This window comes from Pogona vitticeps, chromosome 4 (genome assembly GCF_051106095.1).
Source record: "Pogona vitticeps strain Pit_001003342236 chromosome 4, PviZW2.1, whole genome shotgun sequence".
Lineage (NCBI taxonomy): Eukaryota > Metazoa > Chordata > Lepidosauria > Squamata > Agamidae > Pogona > Pogona vitticeps.
The window spans coordinates 99194571-99218426 of NC_135786.1; positions in this window are offsets into that span (position 1 = coordinate 99194571).

Here is a 23856-nt window from a genome sequence, read left to right on the forward strand (position 1 = left end):
AACAGTTCAACTGCTTGGTCTCTGTACACATTCTGTGTATTTAAAAAGGCAGTTGGAGAGGGGGCGCCTTCACATTTTAATCCTCTGCTTTAGGGATGCAATGTTGGCTCATTTCATTCCTCTGTGTGTGTGTGTGTGTGTGAGGACCAAAATCTTCGTATTTTGCAAGGTCACTTGTGTGAATTCGGGGGGGGGGGGGAGCCCTGAAATGCAGAACAAAATTATATATATCAGTTTCTTAAGAGTGGGCCTGGATATAAGTATCGTGAATTAATTTTTCCCCCAACTCTTCCTCACAAGATTAGCCATTTGACTACTATTTTGCTCTAGAATGTCTTTGGTATGATGTCTAGCAATGACTACCCAGATTTTAAGGCAGTGACTTGTACTTTCCTGTTGAGAAGAGTGGTTATAGTCTGGAAATGGATAATTGATATCAGAGGCATTCAAAAGCAAACATTATTTGACTTTCCACTAAAGTCAGTGGGCCTGGACATGCATTGATGCTTCATATTGAATTGATTAATTAAAATACTTGTAAATACACTTAGCACTTCAGTCCCTGTTGATACAGTATTATAGTAGTGTATCCAATGAGAATACTGGAAACAGATTCATTTTTAAAAATGCAGATGTTTCCAAGGTAATTATGTGGCATTACATGATGTACGTTTGGGCTGATTTTGCATTGCCGAATAGCTTCCTAGAATAACACTGTTGGCTTGTTGATCAGCCTTGAGTAGTCTCTTCTAGCTGAGCGCTAATCTTGTACTTTTTGAATATGGTCCAAGTGGAGGAATTATTATTGCACCAAAATGTATCATCCAAAAGTGGATACAAATTAATTTTGGAAGCCTGTGTCTATTACTCTTCATATGCCTTCAGTGCTATTCTAATAAGATGCTGCGCAGAAATAATTGACTTGGTCATCCAGTCTGAACATGTCGTTGATGCTTATTAAGCTCTGACACATGTCCCTAGAATTTAAATAGTCAAAGTGCAATTAAAATTGGAAATGCAAACTCAAGTTTATACAATGCAGTTGTGCTGCATTACGATAGCCTGATGTAATAACCTTTGCTTTGACACTTGAACAATTCACCTTGTCCTTCCTAAATTGTCTCTATTCTGCCTGACTTCACGCCATAATTGGCTAGTACAGATTTAGACATTTGCAGCTACAAATAATCTTCTAGTAATTAAAAATTGCATTGTCTTTCTAAAAATAAATTTAATCACTTTAACTGAATATGGATGACTCTAAATCAACAAATAACTTCGAGCAGATCTAGGAAATTTTCCTTCCCTTCCTATTTTGAGAAAGAACTGCAATAAAAAGTTGCCACCGGCGTGCCCCTCTTCCAATTTCCAGCTGCTGTGTTCCATTCTAGTGCCTTCAATTTCCTATCTGATTCATCAACAGGTATTTAACAGTGCATTCCCATTAATGTTCTTTTTGGTCTTATTTTCTCCTCAAGTTTTTTTCCAACTTATTTGCCAAAATTGGAGTTACCCCAGACCTGGAGACTCTCATTCACTGACCATTTTGTTTTTGCTACACAAGGAGAAACGGTCACCAGCTGAGTTCACTATTAGCATGAGTTCACTATTAGCATTTCTAAATCAGAATCTGTGCAGATTCTGAGAACCACTTGTGTAGGTTCTGATGCATGGTAGCAATAGATAAACATTCCTTAATAGTTATTGAACACTGTGAAAACCTGGGAAAGATGCTCGTTACATTTTTTGAGCTCAGGCTTAGAAACAGGCTTTGGAGTCTTTTAAAAGCCTGCCTCAAACAGTGTTAGTAAAGCCCTGAAATTATTCTCTGGCTCAGGTTAAACTCCAAGCTCAAGAAGCATTCCCAGTTTCCCTCCATTACAAGTCTTAAGCAACACATACCCTCCACAAAAGCTGTTTAGCAATCTCCAGCATATCCTCCCTAGGGATGGATTTTTTTTTTTGAACTACGAATATCATAATTCTCTCCTAACTTTCCATTCTAAAAGTTCTACTCACCTTACAGACAACTTTCAAACACCTCACTGTGATGTACCCAGAAGGAATATTTTCCAATAGTGAGAAAAAAACAGAGATATTTCACGTTTCATCCTTGTCTACCAGTGTCATGGTGTGTGTGTGTGTGTGTGTGTGTGTGTGTGTGTGTGTGTGTGTGTGTGCGTGCGTGTGTGTGTGTGTGTGAGAGAGAGAGAGAGAGAGAGAGACAGAGAGACAGAGAGACAGAGAGAGACAGAGAGACAGAGAGACATACAAACTGTAAGCACAGAAGTAATGGTCATCCTAGTTTTAGGCAAGTCACACAATTCATACAGTTGTGTGAATCACATAATTTTGTGCACAATTATGTAATTTTGTGTAAAAATGAAATTCCTTTAATTTTTTGCTGTCAAGTTCTCATTTCTCATCCGTGTAAGAACTCTCTCGAGATTACCAAGACATTCCTTACTGGTTTTGCCAGCAAGGAGAAGAATGTTGTACAGTGGTGCCTCGCTAGACAATGATAATCCGTTCCACTGAAATCGCTGTTTAGCGAAATCATTGTCTAGCGAAAAGCGTTTCCCCATTGGAATGCACTGAAACCTGTTTAATGCATTCCAATGGGGAAGAATCATTGTTGTCTAGCGAAGATCGGCCATAGGAAAGCCGCTTTGCGAACCACCAATTAGCTGTTTAAATCACTGTCTTGCGAAGCTTAGGTCCTGAAAACACCTGTTTGCGAGCATGGAGGGAGCTGTCAAAATCGTCGTCTAACAAAAATTGGTTTGCGAAGCAGGGACCAAACATTGTCCAGCGAAATTCCCCCATAGTAATCACTGTTTTGCGAATCACTATAGCGATTGCAAAAAGCCAATGTCTAGCGAAAAAACTGTCATGCAGGCTAACTGTCTAGCGAGGCACCACTGTAATTCCTCATTTGCCTTTAAGTCATATGAGCACCGAGTGGTTTTCAGTGCAAATAAGGGCACAGCAAAGTGCATGATTATTTCCCTCCATAGTGATATTTTTTGAAAAAAGGAAATGTAACAGGAAAAAAACATAATTTATTTTGACATGATTTCATTAAATGCTAAGATAAATTAACAAAAAACGCCTTTAGGTGCAGCCAATATTTTCAGTTCCTTGATTGCACTGTCTGCTAAGGTGCAATTAAACTGAGTAGATACTAGAGTTTTTCCTTTGTTTGTTTAATGCAGAGTGATTACTATTTATTCATCCCACCAATCACCATTTTCTCATAAACACTGAATGTTTCTTCCTCTTGCTTACAGTGTTGAAATGAAAAGGGTCATTATTCACATTTTATTGTTGCCCAGAGCTTTATGTTATTGTGAAATACAAGCATTATGGAAATTTAAATATGTAACAAAGTTGCTTAACTAATCAGGTTTGCCCAAAAAACACATTATTAAGGTTTCAGGAAAGCTGAATGCATGAATACCCTGTAAACGTAATACCAGCATGTCTAACCATTAGTTGTAGAAATATTCCAGGAGAGTATTTGTCACATATATTTCTCCATCAAATAAGTTAGGATAACATGTCTGGTGGATCAGTGTTTTATTCCACCAGCATAGCCCTTTTCAAAATAAGTTTAGGTCAACCTAATTTGATTTTCTTGGTTGTTGAGTTCCTTGAAAATAAAAGTTGATTTTCAAAAAGTACTTTCCAATTTTCATAATCCGCTGGGATATTGCCGGCTTCTTTCCCAGTCTCCTTTTCTTATACATGCTAATGCACTTTTGCTTCACAATGCATGAATGCCTCCACATATTAGTCTTCTAATCACTTCAGCTAAAAGATTTTTCCACACTGAGTAGTGGGTTATTGTTTTTCTCTGACCAGGCTACATTATCCAAAAATATATATTTCTCCCCTTTCACCACCCCACTTTAGCACTGTAATATTATTTGACCCTATTCAGGCTTTCTCAAAAGTCCTTAAAGTATTAAAATATGAGCCCTTCCTAACAATGCGAAATAACATGAAGAATTGGTAGTATAACATTAATGACTAAACAATGATTCCCCCCCCCCATAAGAAGGAGGATTAGCTACCATGCTAACATCACATGAGGAAGGTCCATAACTTAGAGTACATGCTTTTCACACTTCATGTAGAACATCCCAGATCACTGGCAATTCAAGGTCAAGCTGGAAAAGACCCCTGAGAAGGTGCTGTAAAACATATTTGATGATACTAAGTAAGATAGACTAGAAGTTATAAGCTAGTTTCGCATGGTATATGGATGTTGTCTGAAGGAGACAGTATGTTTCAGAGGGCAGTCGATGCTCTGTGCATGGAAGGCACTTTGCTGTAAACCTCAGGGTGAGCTCTCCCCTTCAACTTGGGCCAGGTGCTGCCTATGATATACCTGGAACCCATTTCATGGAACCTTCATATACAAAGATACTGAAGTCCACAGCGAGCAACTGCATTACATGTTTCTGTGAAGATTCTCAGTCATCCAGGCGAGGTCATCTGGAAGCTGAGTCATGATAACTGGAATTCTTTCTTATTAGTATGAAACATTTTTGCTACTCAAACAAATCACCATAGGCATCCTTCAGTCTTGAGAGACTATGGTAATGTGCTCTGTATGGAGGACTTCGACACTGTATGCAAAGCTGGAGTGTCCCCTCCAGAGCACGAAGCCTGGGTAAAATAATATGGAGGATAGGCTGTTACCCAAGCAGCAAATCCCCCCTCTCCACATCACTGAAATAGTCCAATGGAAAGGCAAGAGCCAATACAATTGGTTCCAGCGACGTCACAGGAGTTGACAGAACAACATGAACTGCCTCCGGGACTCCGCCTCTGGATTTTGCCTCAAGGTTGACTCCTGAAGCCTTTTCCATCAGTGGATATAGCCACAAGGCAGTGGAGGTTTGGGATCAGAGTTTTCCTTCTCCTAGATGGGCTGCCTCCCCAGGCTGACAAGCTCCACCTACCCGGCTCATCCAAATAGCTTCTTCAGAAAGTTGGTATTACATGTTACGTTCATTCATGGTTAGGGGTGTGCAGAAACTGTCTGATTCAATTCAGTTTCAACTATTTGTTTTACAAATCACAATCAATTCACATTGAGATTTTTTGTATCCCACTTCACTTCATATCAGAATATTTGGAAGTATTTGTGAGTATTTATATATGTCAGAATGAGGGGGGAGGACATGAAAATGGGAGAAATAAAGAACTCTAACCAGGGATGGGGATGGGTGGAACTCAGTGCCATCAACTATCTTTGGACCTCCAAGAAGCAGGAAAAGTTGTTACCGATGTCTTTCATTCATTATTTCCCTCCCCACTGCCTGCCAGTAGTCATGCAATTTAGATACCTTAGGTCCTGTTCTAATACTTCTCTGATCTACTCCACTCAAATTCTGTACAATTTCACACCCACCCACACACTTAGTTGATCGTATTGAAGTCTGTACCTACCTTTTTTAAAAATAAATCCTCCAATTCTTCCTACACTCTTGTGACAATGAAAGTGATACAAATAACAATCTTTTTTCTATTCTCCGACATGCTGCCAGTCACATGGGGAACCTACCAGGTGTTCCCTAAGTGGGGTTTCCAAGAGAACCTAGGCTTTTCATTGGTGCTTGAGCTGTCAATCTCATTCTGCTTTGGGCTTTCTGGTTCTATACTCATATTTCTTTTGTATTCCCAGTGAGTTTTTTTTAAAATCAGATTTTTAAGCCTCTGAAGTGCCAAGGCAATATATTCTTCAATTCAAGTGTTTTTTTTTTTTTTCAGATTCTATTGCATTACTGTGGAAATAGACAAATGCCACTGATTCATTTTGGAATCTGAATAAATGCTATACTCATCCACTCCAGGGTCTTTCCAGTTTTGTGTTCTCCAATACATCATGATATTTTATTTCACAGAGGATCATAGATGGTAGGGAGCTGTAAACTCCACCTTTATATTGGAGCTAGAAGCATTTAAGTTTTGGTTAATGTCACAAGACTATAGATTTCCTCAGTACTTCTCAAAATCCTCCTTAGATGGCGAAGTGACTTCTGGCCTTTCTCCTGCTCAGAACCAACTGAGGTAAAACAGTTTCTAGTTCGTTCAGAATGCCGTTTACTTTTGTTGGTCTTCACATACCTCAGTAACTAGTTGCTTTTGTTTTTACATCTGTTTCAGTGAGCAAGATAGTCAGCAAGTTTAGGATTTTGAGCATTATTTAGTTGTGATGTTTCAAAATTGATGTTAAAAGTTTTAAAGACAGGCTCATCCTTCCTAAGATCACTTCCCCTTCCACCACAGAGGGGAAAAAGGTGGTTTCTCCCCTCCACCACCACCCCGGAAAAAAATTGGCCTGAAAGATCTTTTACATGTCATGATATTCTTAATTGCCAGGCAGGTTTGTCATAGATTTTTCTTTCTTTCTCAATTTTGTGTTCCATTATCTTGATGGAATGTGTAGATGTTGGTCACCAAGCATTAAACTGTTAAGTAAACTGAGTGAATGCCATTCCTTTCATACAAAAAAAATTCCACAATCTGATTCAGGTTTGAAATTATATTATAAACATACTTGTTAGTATTTGTTTTAGGAAGAAGGGGCAGTGGGTAAGGGAGACATTTAGCAAGGCTGCTGTAGAACCCTTCTTTTACTGCCTGAATAAATTCTTTATTCTCTGCTACTTCAGTGGATTGCCAAAAATCTCAAGGATTACTGCTGTATTGACTTCAGGATAGTTTTTATTGTTGTTGAAAGGTCTGCTGCAATCCTCTAGGAGTTATTCTTGGTCAAATAAACATTTCCTAAGCTTTTTATTCATTTTCTTTCTAGTTGTGTGACATAACTTTGGACACTTTTAAAAGTCAATTAAAAACATGGCTATACATTCAGGCCTTCCCTCCAGTTAATATCTGACTTTTCTGTTTATTCTCTCCTTATGTATTTTCTATTCTATTGTTGTATTCTGTTTATTACAATATGATTTATGTAATTGTTCGTGGTTTTTGTATTATTTCACTGTTTTTACTATATTGGAAGCCGCCTAGAGTGGTCTTTTAGACCAGATGGGCGGGGTATAAATCAGATACTGTAAATAAATAAATAAATAAATAAATAAATAAATAAATAAATAAATAAATAAATAAATAAAATAACTATCTTTCCATATAATGCATACAATATATGTTCTGCCTCGCTCTGTTTTGACAAAGCATCTGTATAAGATGTGTGTAGTTTTTGCCTCCATCCCAGATTTTCTAGGTTTTGGCAGTCATTAACCTTATAGAACAGGTGCACATGCTCCTCCTCATCTTCTTTTGTTCATTTCCTGCACCCTGCTCTTCTTTTCTGATGTATTCTTCATCCTTGTGCCTGAACCCCTTGCTCTGGAGGTGGCTTGGGTCTTGGTCCAGCACAGGGGCCTTGAGGACAAGGTTCCTCTCATCATGGCTTGCCCACTGACACAGGTCTTTATCAGTAGTATTGCTGTGTTCCTGTTTAATATTAACAGGTATTTCGCAGGGAGAATATAGCTGGCTTTTCAAACATGTCCCACTTCCTAAACAGCAAACACAGCACTTATTATTTAGGTGACAGCTGAGTCAGTATAAAATTCATTTGAGATTCAAAACTCATACTAAAACCCAATCCATAAACAAACTGCCATTTATTATCTACGGCTAAGAATTGTAATGAATTGCCCCCAATTCAGACACTGTTGCTAACCACACAATCCGGGCCAAACATTGCTGGTGTTTTTTTGGTTGTTGTGTTTTATTCCCATAGCCTTTGGGAACCCTCCCCTAACAGCAAGATGGTGGGGGGCAGCACTTAGCTGATGGCTGTGACTCTTTGCCATGTCACAGTGCCACCATTGGGCCTAACCAGGTTTTAATAGGCATTGTGCCACCATGGAGTACACCCACTTACCATGTTAGCTCTGCCATCTCAGTTTGAGTTAGCTTAATAAGTCTATGTATCTGTGGGCCTTCCTACTATCCACCACCCACAAACCCACCCAGTAGCTGATGCTTGCCTTGAGGTACTACTACTAGCAAAAAAATTGGATATTTCCCTAGCATAAGCTATGTCTGTGGGGTTCAGTGGTGTTTGAAAACCATCCAGCTTTCATGAGGGGGATTATATCTGTCTGTGGAATAACAAATACTGTGGTGCTTATGATGTGTGTTTTTTTTAAAGAAAGACAGCATGAAAGAAGAAAGTTCTTTCAAAAGAATTTAAAATTAGCAAGAGTACAATGGGGCCAGAAATTTCTGAAGATTTTCCTAGTCCCTTTGACAAGGACCGCTGTGTGCTCCCCTGCTATCTACAGTACAGATGTGATGGTTTTAAAGACAATTCTGTAAGCCTGAACATAATGTTAAATTAAATCTGCTCATGGATAAACTGAACGAGGGTGGGGGCTACACTAAAAAGAGGTTTAACTTTGTCAAGTTGGTTCTTTCTCAAAACGGTAAGGGCAGAATATTTTTTTAAAACATTAAAATATGAATCAGTAACAAAGGATATATTTTAAATAAAGCTTCTGGGTTGAAAAATGTCTAAAAAATAGAACTACCTATTCCAGAGTATGGGGGATTTAGGATTAGACTTTATGTCTGGGATCATTCACTGTTAAAGAAGCACTTGGGCACGTGTTAATATACACTGACCAACATGAAATATGCTTTCCAAGGGCCCCACAGTTTATGTCTTTTAAAAATATGGTTCAACATGAATTGCATTTTCATAATTTCCTATTATGTTCTTCTTAGTTCTGGGTAATAATAATTCTATGGACATTTCCTGGGTATTAAATCCCATTACACTTAATGGATGATGTCTGAGTAAACATGGATAGGAAACTGTGGTGGATTCCAAAACCACTTTCTGCTAAGTTGGGAAGTAGATACTCCTAGAAGGGCAGCGACAGAAAATGGCAATTTTCTATCTTGTTTCACCGTGTATTAAGTCAAAACAGCCTTTCAAAATATTTTGGCACAGAGGGAGTGCAGCCATATCCAAGCTATTCCTGCTCCTGTCTTCTCCCAGTAACCATAGAACAGATAATATACTCATCGTCTAGAAGCAGCAGAATCCTCTGCTACTAGATAATTCTATATGAGGTAAGTTTCTGATTGAATTTGTGTGTAACATGTATGTATGTATGTATGTATGTATGTATGTATGTATGTATGTATGTATGTATGTATGTTACACACAAATTCAATCAGAAACTTGTATATATATATAAGTTATATACGATGTTGTCCTCATTCAGGCTGCCCTTTGCTAGGTGAAGCCTGGCATCCTTTTTCCTGCTGGCAATACAAGTACAATATTTTGCAGCCATATTTATTTATTTATTTATTTTATTTATTGGATTTTTACCCCGCCCCTCTAGACCATGTCTACTCGGGGCGGCTTACGCAGATAAAAACAGAACAATATAAAATATATAAAATCATAAAATTACAATTACAGTATAACAATTAATTTGAAGCAAACATTACCAAGATGGCATGAATCAAAAGAAAGAGAAATAAGAATCACATAATTGACTGGAGGGAAGGCCTGCTTGAATAGCCAAGTGTTTAGCTGGCTTTTGAAAACACCCAGCATGGGTGCCAGCCGAATTTCGGTTGGGAGGGTGTTCCACAGCCGAGGGGCCCGTTTTTTTGTTTTTTCCTTCTGGGCCTCCCTTGGCGTCAGACCCGTCAGCCGTCCTTGCTGGCTATGTCGGATGATTCGGGTAGATCTAGGTGGAAGAAGGCAATCTGCCGAATATTATGTCATTTCCCAGTGTTTTGAATCATGTATACAAAAGCACTATATTCCACATTCATAAACCAGATGGTGGGGTTTTTTAGGAAGAATTTAATCTTTCCTTTCAGTTGCTCAGTCCATATAAACTTTTGTTCTGCCACCTAATCCTCGTCTTTCTCTGCTCATTTCCTTGTCTTTCTATGCACTGTTCCCAGGTTGTTCGGTTTAACAATCCAAACTTTCCCGCAATAGTACCATTTAACCAGGAATTGGAGAGGTTGGATCACTCCACTTTACACATCTTTATGGTCCCCGAAATGTCAATCAAACTGTTGATGACATCATTCATTGTTTAAAAGTTCAGAATGGGCCATTTCTCACAAAACAATCAGGCAGCATAGTGACCTTATCTTGACTTCTAAAAGGGCAAAATGTGTTATTTTCCTTTTTAAATGACACCTGAGAACTGGCCAACTAGTAGTCTACATGAGTACTCAGTGATAAGCCTGAAATCCAGGTAAAATATAGGAAACAGGGCAATATATCAATCCTACAAAATCCAGCTATTCAGGAATGACTTCTTATGGTTATTTTTATATGAAGGAGTACAGGTCTCTCTTCTAAAGTTACATTTAGAATTGATCAGTATGTTTCTATCACATAGTGCATTTTATAGATAAGCTTATCAACTCTAGTTTCAAGTTCAATTTATTTTCTAGACAACCAAACTGGGATTTCAGAACTAGTTCACTGTTGTTGTTTTTTAAATGTATATTTAGGTGACTACACTTTATCAAAAATTCTAATTTATCAAAGAAGGCAAAATCCAAAGGGGGGAAAGCATATTTAGTTGACTAACTTTTATCAAAATCCTAAGATTAACTTATGAAGGAAATTTTCAGGTAGTAGAAAGGAAAAATCCTTGATGCATGCAGGTTGGCTTTGCCTTTTTGCTATCTGCAGGAAGACAAAAAAATATTATTTCACAGCAAAAGTATTCTTATGGGAATTGGCCAAGTCTTGTAGATTGAGATTTAAACTGACCAGTCCATAGCCTTAGAGGACTTTATCATACATCCTTTAGCTCCCACCTGTCTGAGTACATAATTTGTTCAGAGGCATTTCTTTTCAGAGCCCTTTTCCCTAAGAACATTAGTTCACACCACTCGATTTGTGCCGGGCATGCTCTTGCGGGTTGCCAGACCAAGAGAGGCCAGGAAGACATCTACAAGAAATTGAGCTTTCTCAGTTGTGGCATCATCCTGATGGAATGGACTCCTGGTGGAGCTGCGCCAGGCCCCCTCCCTCTTAGTTTTTAAGAGGATGCTCCAAAAAAAGCCCATTCACAGAAACCTTTAAGGGCATCTTTTTGTGAGCCTTGACATGCTTATGTCACCCTTTTTGCCATCGTCTGGTTTAGCTTTGGTTATATGTTAGGTCTATTAGGTTATATTGATGCTTTGTTTTATTATTGTTATATTACATTGTTTATATTTCCTTTGATTGTAAACTGGCCAGAGTAGTGCTTGACTTGGCCAGTTCCGATAAGAATACTTTTGCTGTGAAATAACATTTTTTGTCTTCCTACAGATAGCAAAAAGGCAAAGCCAACCTGCATGCATCAAGGATTTTTCCTTTCTACTACCTGAAAATTTCCTTTTCTGAACAGGAAAAGAAGTTTAGTTCATTACACTCTATTCCGGACATGAGAAAATTATTTGTGGAGTCCATGACCTCACCTGGAACCTGGAAGGCCAGTGTCAAGATTTATAAACTCTTCTAATTGCAGAAGCAGAACTGTAATATCCCTGAGGGCAGGGTATTAAAAGAAGCAAATGAAACAAAAAAACCTTTCCATTCCTTCTGGCTGGAAGTGAGCCTTCAGAAAGCTCTTGTCTGGAAAAACTCCTAAAAACTAAATGTGCTACACGGAAGGCCTAGTGCTAATGGCAGCAATCACAGCAATTTCTGGGCACATTTTGCAGCTGGTCCTTTTCTGGGTTTCCATATTGCTTGATTAACCAGGTTGTAGCTGGTTTCTGAGCCTGTTTTTCAGATTCTCCTCCTCCCTGTTTTCCGAATCATATGCCTCAGAAACAACGTTGCCTCCCCCCTTGAACACTTGGTTGTCTGCTCTGCCCCTTTTGACATCACCAGGGATCCATCTGGATGATACTGTAAAGATTCACACTCTGGTTCTGAAATTTAAGGGCATCTGATGAGCATCACAAGCAGGATTTGTGAATGCATTGTTGAGGGAGATGAAAGGCACCAGTGAGAATTTAGCTTTTATCATGGGTAAAATTCTAATTATAACATCTGTACCCTACCTACAGCAATGTTTCCACGTTGATTATAATGTGTGACTTTAGTAAGTTTTTCCTTCCTCACAAACAAACAAAACCAGAACTGTCCAGTCTTTTTGCTTCTTATTTCTTGCTCATCTTGACCTCAGTACGTTAATTCTCAATAATCCCAGTCTTTCTTTCTTTTCCTCTTTGCACCTGCTTTCTATACTTAAAATTGCATTGATTTAACCTCCTCTTAAGAGAAATGCATGCTTTTGCAACTCAGACATGAATGCTTGTGGGGAAAAAAATGGTAATATGGATGTAAGAAGTCCACAGGGTAATCCGCAAGAATAGATTATTATGCCCTCTGTTATAAAATATAGCGGTGGAGTTCTTACAGGAAAAAGATGTACTAAATTTTAACAGTTTACCATAGTCGCAAATATATAGCACGATATTTGGGAGCGGGGATTGCTAAATAAATTTTTATTTGCAAAATGGAAATACAGCCTACAGGAGCTCATAAATACAGACTTCCCTTGTTTTTAGAGGCTAGGAGAGGTAGTTTAACATGAAGTGAAGGTTAACGCCAATGGCATATCATAACTTATCATGATTAGACACAGTTAGGATAACATGGCTGGGGAACTACTTCATGCTTTCACACAATCCCCTTATCTATGAAGATAAAAAAAAGAATATTGATGCTTATGAGGAATTAAATCAGGACTGGACGATCCAGCCATTCAGCATATACAAACAGACAACATTACATCTTCTAGTGATCTACAGTGGGCATTTTATGGGGAGAGCTAGCTACTGCAAATATTATTTAAGTAAGTCCAATAATAATTCAGTAGAGGAATCTTCCCCCCCTCCCCCACCATCATTTTTTATTTCCCTTCTCACTGCTTAAAATGGATGGCCTGAACCCTCAGTAGCATTTCTCAGTTCAGCAACCTCAATATGTGTATTGCTAAAGACGAATGGAGAAGGTGTTTAGAGTTAATGATCTGTATCGTATTGCTTCCGTTTAGCTAAAGATATATAATCCCACACGGCTTCAGTTTATATTGACTCTTATTCAAGAGCCGCATCTTCCAAAGGCCATCATGCCTTCCTGACAGGTTGGAAGATTAAAATAAATAAGTCAATAAAGTCACCAGTTTTATTTATTTATTTCAGATCAACTCTGTGGAGAATTTGATTTTTTTAAAATTGTTTTTTTACTCCTTTGTGTTTTACATGGCCCTCAGAATTACCTACTGCTACGTTACTGTCATGTTTATATTTTGCCATCTCTGCCACATTTCTGGAGGGATACATGTCAGTGAGCTTGTTTCTGCGGTCCAAACTAATGCATGTCATTTTCTTAGAGCTGGCCCAAGGTGAAGAACCTGAACATACAAAGTGGCCATATCTCTTGGGAAATTTTCTACCATGGTTAAACATATCACTGTAGGTAAACTAACAGTAATACGCACGTTGAGTTCTGCTCTAAAGGTTTGCATCATCAAACGTTTACTTGTGCAGCTTAAAGCATCAGGAGCTGCATCTCAACCAAAGCCATATTATTCAAAAGGCTGACTAGGCTGAAGCCTAGGGGCCCCATAGGGGCTAGGAGCCCATCTTTTTTTTCTGAGGCACCCTAGGGTTGTCAGTTGTAGTGGGGCAAACAATTCCCATGTTGGAGGAGTCCCAAAATACGTGAAAGCCACGAGTTAACAACCATTCTAAAGGACAAGTCAGATGATACCCTTAGCATGTTATTGAAGGGAAAACATGTTAGTTTTTAGAAGTTGCCATCTCTTCTTAGCTTCAACTTTGGATCTGAGCAATCAGAATGCAAACAAAGCAGCTGTTTTATTTCCAATGACCAGTCAGAAAAGGAATGAAGCTAATTTGCTATCTATGGAAAATCTTAAAAGCTTGTGTGATAACAATCCAACGTGCTTTAACACTTACAGAGTTGCCACTTCCAACAACAAGCCATTTCTCTGTAGTGTCAAGGTTGATCCAAATGTCGAGGCTTTTACCATCCTGAGTAAAAACAGTGGTGCTGAAATGTGGAGCCTTTAGTATGTGAAGAATACCAATCTGTAGTGAAAGAGAGGGGCCCATTTGGCCTCCATCTATTTTCTTTTAAACCCAGGCACATGCTCTCTGGGTATTGTAGCATTCTCCATTTATTAGATCTATGGTTCTTGTTGTATTATGTAATGGTTTATGCATATTTATATTGCTGTGAGGCGGAACCAAGAGATGCTATAAGAGGCGGAGTCAGAGAGTCAAGAGCAGACTGAGTCAGAGAAATGTAAGAGTCAGTGTGTAGAGAGAAAGAGAGACAGAGTAATAGAGTGTGTAGTTTGGGAAATGTAGATGTGATTTGCTACTGAAGATATTTATGAATCTCTGTAATCAGTAAACCAAAGTTTTATTTAAAAGAACTTGAAGTGTGGACCTGAGTCTTTCTGAAGTAAATGGTGATTTAGAGATCACCTGGTGGCAGCAAGTGCAAAAGAAGAGAGTGTTTGCCTTTGTGTGCTCTGAGGCTTGAAGGTCAAGCAAAGGGGCACGAGGGTGGACGCCACAGGTACCTTGTTTTGGTTTTGGCAAGAAAGTAAATCAAGGTTGTCTTTTAAAGTAACAATCCAGATATGAGTTTCTGTCCAAGTCCATTTCAACAGGAGAGGGGTACACCCTGCAGCAGGTCTCGGCAGAAGGAACTAGACCTTTCAGAACTGTTGGCAATTGTTGCAGAATGTTGTCGCTTCAGGGTTCATTGGGTCAACTCTAGTTGATTCCCATTTAACTAACAAATGGTTTATGCCAATGACAAAGAATCAAAACAGCAATTGATTAAAGATAAGAACTGCTGGATAGCTCAGGTCTCTGGCTGTGGAGCCAGAGATTGGGAGTTTGATTCCCCCACTAAGCCTCCTTAACAGTGGCGGGACTCGAGGATCCATAAGGTCCTTTCCATCTCTGCATTTCTAAGATTATGATGATGCTCATGAAGAAGATGAAGACAGTGTTATGTTAATGTTGAAACCAAACCCTGGAGCAGTACACTTTTGAATGCTGAACTAAGTCAACCTGAGCCTCCGCACTCCACAGGCAACACTTAGTTTAATACAGTGGGAGAGTTGAAGAGATAGTTGCAGCTGCTTTCATTAGACTCTGGGGCACCATTATGAGGAGGACAAAATTACTGTAATCTCCCAGGATCTGAATCTTCATTAAGACTCAGGAGCTCCACAGTTCCAAGGAACAGTGATACACAAGAAGAGGATCTGTAGCATCACATATACAGGTATCAGAACTGCTGAGAATTTCATTTTCTCTCAAACCCTGAGAAACTGGAATTCCTGAGAATGTCAGGAGACTGGTTCAGGTAGCATTCCGTGTATTAAATCAAGGCTGGAGTTGAAGTCTTTCTCATCCCTTTCAGAAGAGTCGTGTTTCCTGGGGAGAGGAGTATAGAAGGCATGGGGCTGAGTGGTGAAATGCAGGAATTCTAGCATGTCTCCAACTAAGTATCATGTATATTTCTTAGAGATTCACAAAGAGACTAGAGGGAGAAGGCCTACACACCCCCTTTTTTCCAGTGATATCTCTGAGACTTTGATGAAAGCTTGAAGCATCCTGAACTCCAAACCAACTCGTTCATATCCAATTCAAGCTGATATCTCATCACCTTGCAAATCTCATAGATCATTCTTTGTCCAGATAAATACTTACCAGCAAGCTGAATCACTATAACTTCACTATTCTCTTGCTTTTCTTCCAATTCAGGCATCAGGAGATGAAAAATATATGCATTTTATTTAACGGTCTATGTGTGTAGCCTTGTCTGCATTGCTGATACTTGTTTCCAGAAGAAATACCAAAAGAGAATGCACAGTTGAAAGGTTTTGGAGAAATAACATGCACACACAGCAGTCCACACAAACAATACTGAGGCAATGGGGGGGGATGTTTTAAGTTAAGTGAACTGCATACATAAATGAACACATAGTATGTTAAATGGTGCATAATTCCAATACAGAAGTAAAAATGCACCTTGGATTAGAAGAAATGCGATGAAAATGAGATACAAAGATTTTCACCTTTCTATCTTTAGCCTTCCACAGAATGAAAGAAGGTACATAGCTGATTGCTGAAGAGGTATAACTTCATAGGCCTGGTCAGGAGGGGTTTCTTTGATAAAAGTTAAAATAGCTATTGAGAGTGGAGAATACTAGTGATTTGTCTAGGCCCCTGACCAACTCTGTGCCTGAATAAAGGGCACACAGATTGAGGCTGACCTATCCTGAGCCCTTCTGGAGACACTGTGACCCAGTCTTTATCTGGAATTGTCCAGAGTGACAGAAATTGTGTGTTGCAGGTTGTCCATGAAGACCCCATTGCTGTGAACAAGGAGCAAGGTCATGGATTTGATGGTGCAGGCAGGATAGAAGGGCACCAGCAGCAATCTGCAGATCAGTGTGCTCTGTTTTATTATTATGATTTCCTTCTTTTTCAGGCACCAGAAGAGCACTTGCCAGGAAGGAACCAAGTAAAGGGTGTCAAACAGTAATGGCTACATGCCTCTTTGACTCCTCGGCTTCTATATGTCCTTTCCTTTCTCTCCCCACCCCCTTTCCTGTTTCCTCTATCTGAAATGAGTTGTGCTGCAGCTGCAAATCTTTGATTAATTAATCAATGACTTCACAGCAGTAAATATATGATAAATGGTATATTCTCCCTCATCTTCTTTAGTTTTTCTTTCTCTTCCTACACTTCTAATTATGACAGATTTGAGAAGAGGCATCTATAGAGTGCCAACTCCATCCCATAATACTTCTGGTCTGGTCTGTTTTTGTTTGTTTGTTTGTTTGTTTTTGGTCATTGCTCCCAAAATGCAGAAATACCCCAATGAGGTTCATTTTTACATATTTATCTGAAGACAGCACACATCCCTAGAAAAATACATTCTTGGAAATTATGGTAGCTTGACATACCCTATATGTGTGGGTAAATGTCAGTGTTATGCACCTGGCATTTTTCTAGAAGATTATGCACAGAGAAGTGCCACAGATTGGGGTTAACTATTAAGAAGTGATGTGAGGGGTCTCAGGCTGTGGGAGAGTTTATTTAAGAAAGAGCATCCCCAACACTGGCAAGCACAATACTGCCTTTATGATCATGTCATTATCTTACCTATACAGTAAAATTAAAGTTAATTAATGAGATACAATGAATTCATTTTGGTGATCTAAATATCCGTGTTCCATTCATCATTAACATTCATTGCTTTGACTTATGTTACCCTTATGTTACCTGTGATGAAAGCAGTGTTATAAAGTCATAGCCTTGAAATGCTGCTTTTATTAGGCCTAGTAGTTGGGACTTACGAAAGAATAAATTCCCCAGAGAAGGACAGACAGACAGACAGATAGAAGGAGAGACTCTGGGTGAAAGCAAAACTTTTGGTTGAAGAGGTGCACCCAAAAGGAAATTCAGATCACAGATGCATGATCTTCCTCACACAGTACACAGACACATTAATGATCTTCTTATACCTTAACTTCTGTCTCTTAAATGCAAGAGGTAAGCTCCACACGTTGACTTTCTAAAGAGGAAAGGCCTCTGCTCATCTAATACTAAGCCTGTTGAACATAGCTAGACCTTCTTTCCCCAAATCCAGGGGAAAGACTATGTAAAGCTTGTGTAACTGATGACCAAACTGCACTGAAAATCTGCTGTTTTTAGATGCAGACTCTGGGGCTATGTGTGGGTGCTACAATCTGATTTGGAGGCCAGTTAAGGGTTTTAAAATGGATATTAATTTGATCTGGAACAATTTGTGCCCCATCTGAATTGATCTGTGACCCAGATTTGAATCCACTTGCAGACCTTCCATTGACTTGCACTGGAAAACCAAAATGATTATTAACTGCTTTGTTTTTCAAAGTTTAAAAAATTTGCAAACATGATATAACCTAAAGAGGGGAGTGGACCAGCCAAATTTTAGAAAATAGGCTTCAGGAATTTGCTCATGAGGCTCCTGTTGCTTTTTTAAATGTTTGGTTGCTTTTTAAAAAAAATGTTTCAAGCAATTTGTGCCCCATTCAGTTCACTTTGAGTTCTAGACACAAACTGTTTTATGAATTTACTCTGTTTCAGTCTGGATCCAAAGCTAGCCATTCTATTTCAATTCGGACCTTGCACAAATAGGTCTGAATCAGGCCAATTTGTTTAGTACTGTATCTTCCCATTTGTCCAAATTCAGTGCACCGTTCTGGCTGACTTAATCAAAGCCTGTGTTTTATTTCATCTTTTTTACATCACTAACATTGTGCTACCTACTCAGTAGGGGCACTGGTGGGATTGTGCAATAGTGTTGACTTGTGGTAGAAGTCAAGGTAGATGAAGAACTTGTTGACTTACCCATGTTTTCAGTAAGGAGGGGATTGATCTGTAGTCTGAATTTTGTAACTTTTAGGACTCAAATTACAACCATACCTTTTTGCTTTAAATTCAGATGGGTTTTCCCCTTCTCAGGGAATTCATTGCCTTTTAAAATAAAGAAACATGAATGCATTTGTTGATGTACCCTAGTATTAGCATTTTGATTGACACCCACTCTCTAGGGTCTCAAAGGCCTTCTCAATGACAATGCTAAATGTGGGGTCACATACATACAGAATGTTTGTCATTCCATTAATGTAAGGGTTGTCTCACATTTTTGAGACTTAGCTGACAGAGTAGCATGGTCTTCTTCAGAATAAAATAAAGCACATTCTGGAGATATACTCTCTCCTGATAACATACAGGGAAAAAAGGCGAGAATTGTGCTATACCAAGCTGTCCAGCACAGTCACCTGTATGATCTCTTGCTTTGAGGGGATCCCCTCAAAATTAGAATTCTGACAGGAAGGCTTTCTGAAAAATTCCACCAGATATAAAAATGCAGTTTTCCAGAGTGATGCTGTACCCAAATAAAACACCTCATAACGACGGATTTTCTTCATGAAACAGGTGTCCCAGCAAGAGGCATTCTCTGTGGAGACTTCTTCCGTAATGATTTTCTCTGACGAAGGTGCCGAAGACAAATATGTCTGGGCTTTGGCAGGTATCTAAAAAGCAATATCATGCTGTATGGCCTGCGAAGCACAGAATTCCTGCAATAAGGCAGGAAGTGGTCAGGGAACCATAGCAGCCAGTGGAAAGACGATGTTCCTCCTTTTTCTTCATATGTTGTATATCATGCAACATGGCTGGAATGGTCAGTGATGGGATGGTTATATAACACCTTGGCATGAGTAGTAGTAAAAATGCGAGTGCCAAGCTGCTGTTTGTCCATGCGCATGAGTGTGGATGCCCACACAAGCACCACGCTGCCGTTTGCCCATGTGCACGAGTGCACCCGCGCCCACACAAGTGCCCCACCACTGCACATGCACATGAGCGCAGGGGGTGCCCCGCCTTCCCCAACTGGTCCGCGGGGTGGAAAAGGTTGGGGACCCCTGCTTTACTGGGCCTTTGATGATATAGGAGGGGTTGGATCCTTGTGAAATCATAATGCTTGGGGCAGGCAAGGGTTGGTACTGGGTATGGGACAGCTGCTAAGCCTTCTGGTTGTGGTGCAGTCCACACTGCACCACAGTGGTGTAGATCACACATTGAGTCCAAGTAGTACATTCTCCTGCTCTTTTGCCTAGTCCCTTCCTCTCACTCTTGGGCTCTTTCGTATACCACTGTTGCATTAACAAATGGCACACAGGACAAAAATAGATGTTAGAGGTCTGTGATGAGAGTTGAAAGTATATCAGTGTTTGCGAGGTATGACTGGGGTAGTCTTTAATCTTTGGCAAATCCAGCTTCGAAGGAATCCTGTGCTCAAATCCTGAAGGCCAATCACAAAATGAAGGAAATAAATTTGTCTATTCTGGAAACAGACAGAAGCTTCTCCTTTTACATTCACATACTATTAGCCCTTGAGGATTTTCCTGTTCTAAGCACAGGCTACTCATACTGTCTGTTTCTGTCCATACAAATCCCTTTGCTGGGAGCTATAACTAAGACAACATTTCAATATGGAATCTTGAGACCAACTGGGGAAGGGTAGAGACAGGTGCCCAGGTTTAAAACTACAAAATCATACTAAAACATGAAACTTTCTCTTCTTGCAACACCGCTTCTTCTAAAAATCCAATAGAAACCCGAGGAATTGCAGCAATTCTGTGAGAACTCAGTTGGCTTGGCACCGCTGAGGCCTGATTGCCATGCTGGTTTGTGTTCCCGGCCCATTCTACTGCAGGCTTCTTTCTCTGCTCTAGAATGCTGAATTCCCCCAGGCATCCTGTATCTTCTCTAACATTTTTACAATCTTCACTGTAAAGTTTTACAAACCAGGATGGGGATGTGTGTATATGTGTAGCCCTGGAAGTATGGGGTGTAGTTGGGGGCAAGAGTGCAATGCACTTCTGCTGGAAATAATTTCCCTTTGGTACTAATGTTTAATTATAATGCAAACTGCATGTACCATTATGTTTATGTTAACAGCAGGGTTTTTAAAAAGGGATGTCATAAAATATTATGAGGTTTCTTCCCATTATTTGACCAAAGGGATGTATTAAAGGCTCGCTACACAGATATAGGCCAACAAGTATTTCATAGGAAGAGATAAATATTTATTTATTTATTTATTTATTTATTTATTTATTTATTTATTTATTTATTCACTATACAAATTATAATCGGCTAATTTTTTTTCTCTTAAGAAAAGAAAGGTAATGGAAATGCAAAATTAAACACTTTTTAAACTGTTGAGTTCAATGTAAGAATGAAGCATTTCCCATTCATATTAGCTAGAGATAGAAAAAGTGATGAACCACTAGGTAGGACTACCAAGTCAGCAGCAGCAGCATCCTGTTGCTTGCCTGATGTCAGGGCCAAATCTGAAACCACAAGACCATATGATACCACTGATGTCACAGAGGTGAGACATGCCAAGGGTTGGCACTAGAGATGGGAGCAAATTAAAAAATGGTGATTTGTTTTGATTTGCGATTTGTTGAGGTTAACGACTCAATGAATACAGATATACTGTACTAATATCCTTCGATGAATCGTATTCACTTAAAATGGCTATAAAACTGGCTCCTATGCATCAATAGTCACAAAGAGGACACCCCCAGGAAAGCTCCCTCCAGGTACTTAGAGAATCCGGAATCATAACGGTGTCTGTGTCTTTCCTCAACACGCCTGCCAAATTTGGTGAAGATTGGATATCAGACATCCGAGTTATTCACCCACAAATTGGGTCCCCTCAGGAGAGTTTCCCACATGGCACAGAAGCCCATGGTATTGAGGGAGTTATTTTTGGCCCCAGAAGAATGAGAGGTCTTTGGCACTGAGAGACATGCATGAGGCATTGAGTTTATCTTCAGCAACATTACAAAAATAAAACAACAAACCCCCCAAAATCTACCATTCTGCCTACCGGCCACTGATCAGCTGATCGGAGGGTGCTAGGCAGCCACACACCCCGTAGCCAGCCACCCCCACAGACTACCCACCCACCCCCTTCTTTTCCCTACCTTAACCACCCCCCAACACCCCCTTACCTTAATCGCTGCTGCCAAGGTCTCCTTCTGGCCTCCCAGATACACATGTAAAAAGGGAGACTGGCTGCCCTTTGCAAAGATGGCAGCTGCGGCTTCATTTAGGATAGGGAAGCTGCAGCAGCCATCTTTGCAAAGGGCAGCCTGGTTTCCCTTAGCCTGCCTTCTCTATCCTAAGTGAAGTTGCAGCTTCCATATTTACAAAGGGCAGCCAGTCTCCCTTTTATCTTGGGTGGGGCTAGTGAGCACTGCAGTCAGTCATCTGGAGACCTGCATTTTGCCTACATTTTCTTTTGGGGAGGTCTGACTTAAGGGCCTCTCCCATGCTGAGTTTCCAGTCTGTGGAGATGTCCAAGGGCCCATTTCAACTTCCAAAAGATGGTAGCGGCAGCTATGTCACTGTTCAGGGCTTCCCTCCATTACTGTCACTTCTGCAGTTGCTGCTTCCATCAGATAGTCTGTGCACAGTAGATGAAGTTCATCCAACTGAAGAAGCTACTTGAATGAGAAGTGCAACGTTTCAGCCTAATAAGAAAGAAGTCCAGTTTCCATGACTCAGTTTCCAGATAACCTCTCCTCGATGACTGAGAATTCACACATATAGATGAAGTTCAATTTACAATATATGCTGGAGAATTAAAAGGAGGAGGTGTCCTTCTCACTGAATTTGCCCTCACCAACCAATGAGTATTACTCACTCTTATCCTCATTCTGTACACTTCTCCTCATCCCCTATTCATTCTTAGAGTGAGATTCTGCCTAGTGCCTCATCTTTCTTACTCCAGCACTTCACCCAAAGGAATGAGTGAAAATATTTGGAGTCCTTTAAACTCTGTTCCCTGCTACCACTCCCCAAAAGAATTCTTAGAAGTGGGGAGGTCATTGAGTTTTCCCAGCTCAAATGGTGTCTGGGTGGAAGAGATGAATTGAATGCTTCCCTGAGGGGCCTAGGTTAGATACATCTACATTTGGAAAAATTAACCACCAAACTACGCTTAGCTAAAGGGATAAAACATTTGGATTTTTTTGCAACTCACTGTCACCCATTCATTGTTTAGATGAATGGATTAGATAATAAGGGACCTGCCCAAGCATATGTATTTATTGGTCTTTATACTACTTGGAATACAACTACTGTATAGTTTTCCCAGGAAAACCTCAATATAAGTTTTTGGATATGACTCTGCCATAGGGAAAGGGAGGGTGGGAGGAAAGAAGAGGATAGAAATATATTAATGTATGTGTTGAATAATATTGTTAATCTTGCCATCATTGATTTTTTTTAAAAAAAATAGGGTGGAAAAAAGGCAGTCTGCACCTGCCTTTTTCTTTTTTCTTTATTTTCTTCCTCTTCTTCATTTGTTCTCTGTAACGTTTGGATACATGCAGAGCCACACAAACACACAGAAAAACCTATTTTAATGTAAAAGCAAGCAGCCCAGATAAATTTGTTGGAACTTTTCTCAGTGCGATCAGATGGCAAGAAAGGTGTGCATCTTTTCAGACTCAAAATGACCCTTCTGACCATTGGGAAATCCCTCCAGCCTGACCCCAAAAACTAGTAGCCCCACTGCTAGACCAAAAAAGGTCCAGCTTGAATATGGATTGGGATTGGGCAAAGCAGCCATTCTCAAGCTTGTTTTGGCCACGGCCATAAACATATTTATTTATTTATTTATTTATTTATTTATTTATTTATTTATTTATTTATTTATTTATTTATTTATTTATTTATTTATTTATTAGCCATGCTGAATCCAGATTGTATTAGTCATATAACGAGGCTTATAAGGTGGTGTGTGAAGATTTTTTTTCTAGTCTCTGGCCCCCTTCAAATGTGCCAGGCTGCCCATCTGTGGGGGCCACATGGCATCCGTTGAGATTGGTCAGGGTAGAGCACAATTGTTCATCTGTCATGTGATTGCCAGGAAACAGCTCACACTGGATTATGCCACGGGGGGGGGAGAAATGGGAGCTATACGTCCATGTGATCACACCTTTTGACTCTACGTGGTGGCGCTGTGGGCTAAACCGCAGAAGCCTGTGCTGCAGGGTCAGAAGATCCGGCAGTCGTAAGATCGAATCCACGCAACGGAATGAGCACCCGTCGCTTGTCCCAGCTCCCGCCAACCTAGCGGTTCGAAAGCATGCAGATGCGAGTAGATAAATAGGGACCACCTCGGTGGGAAGG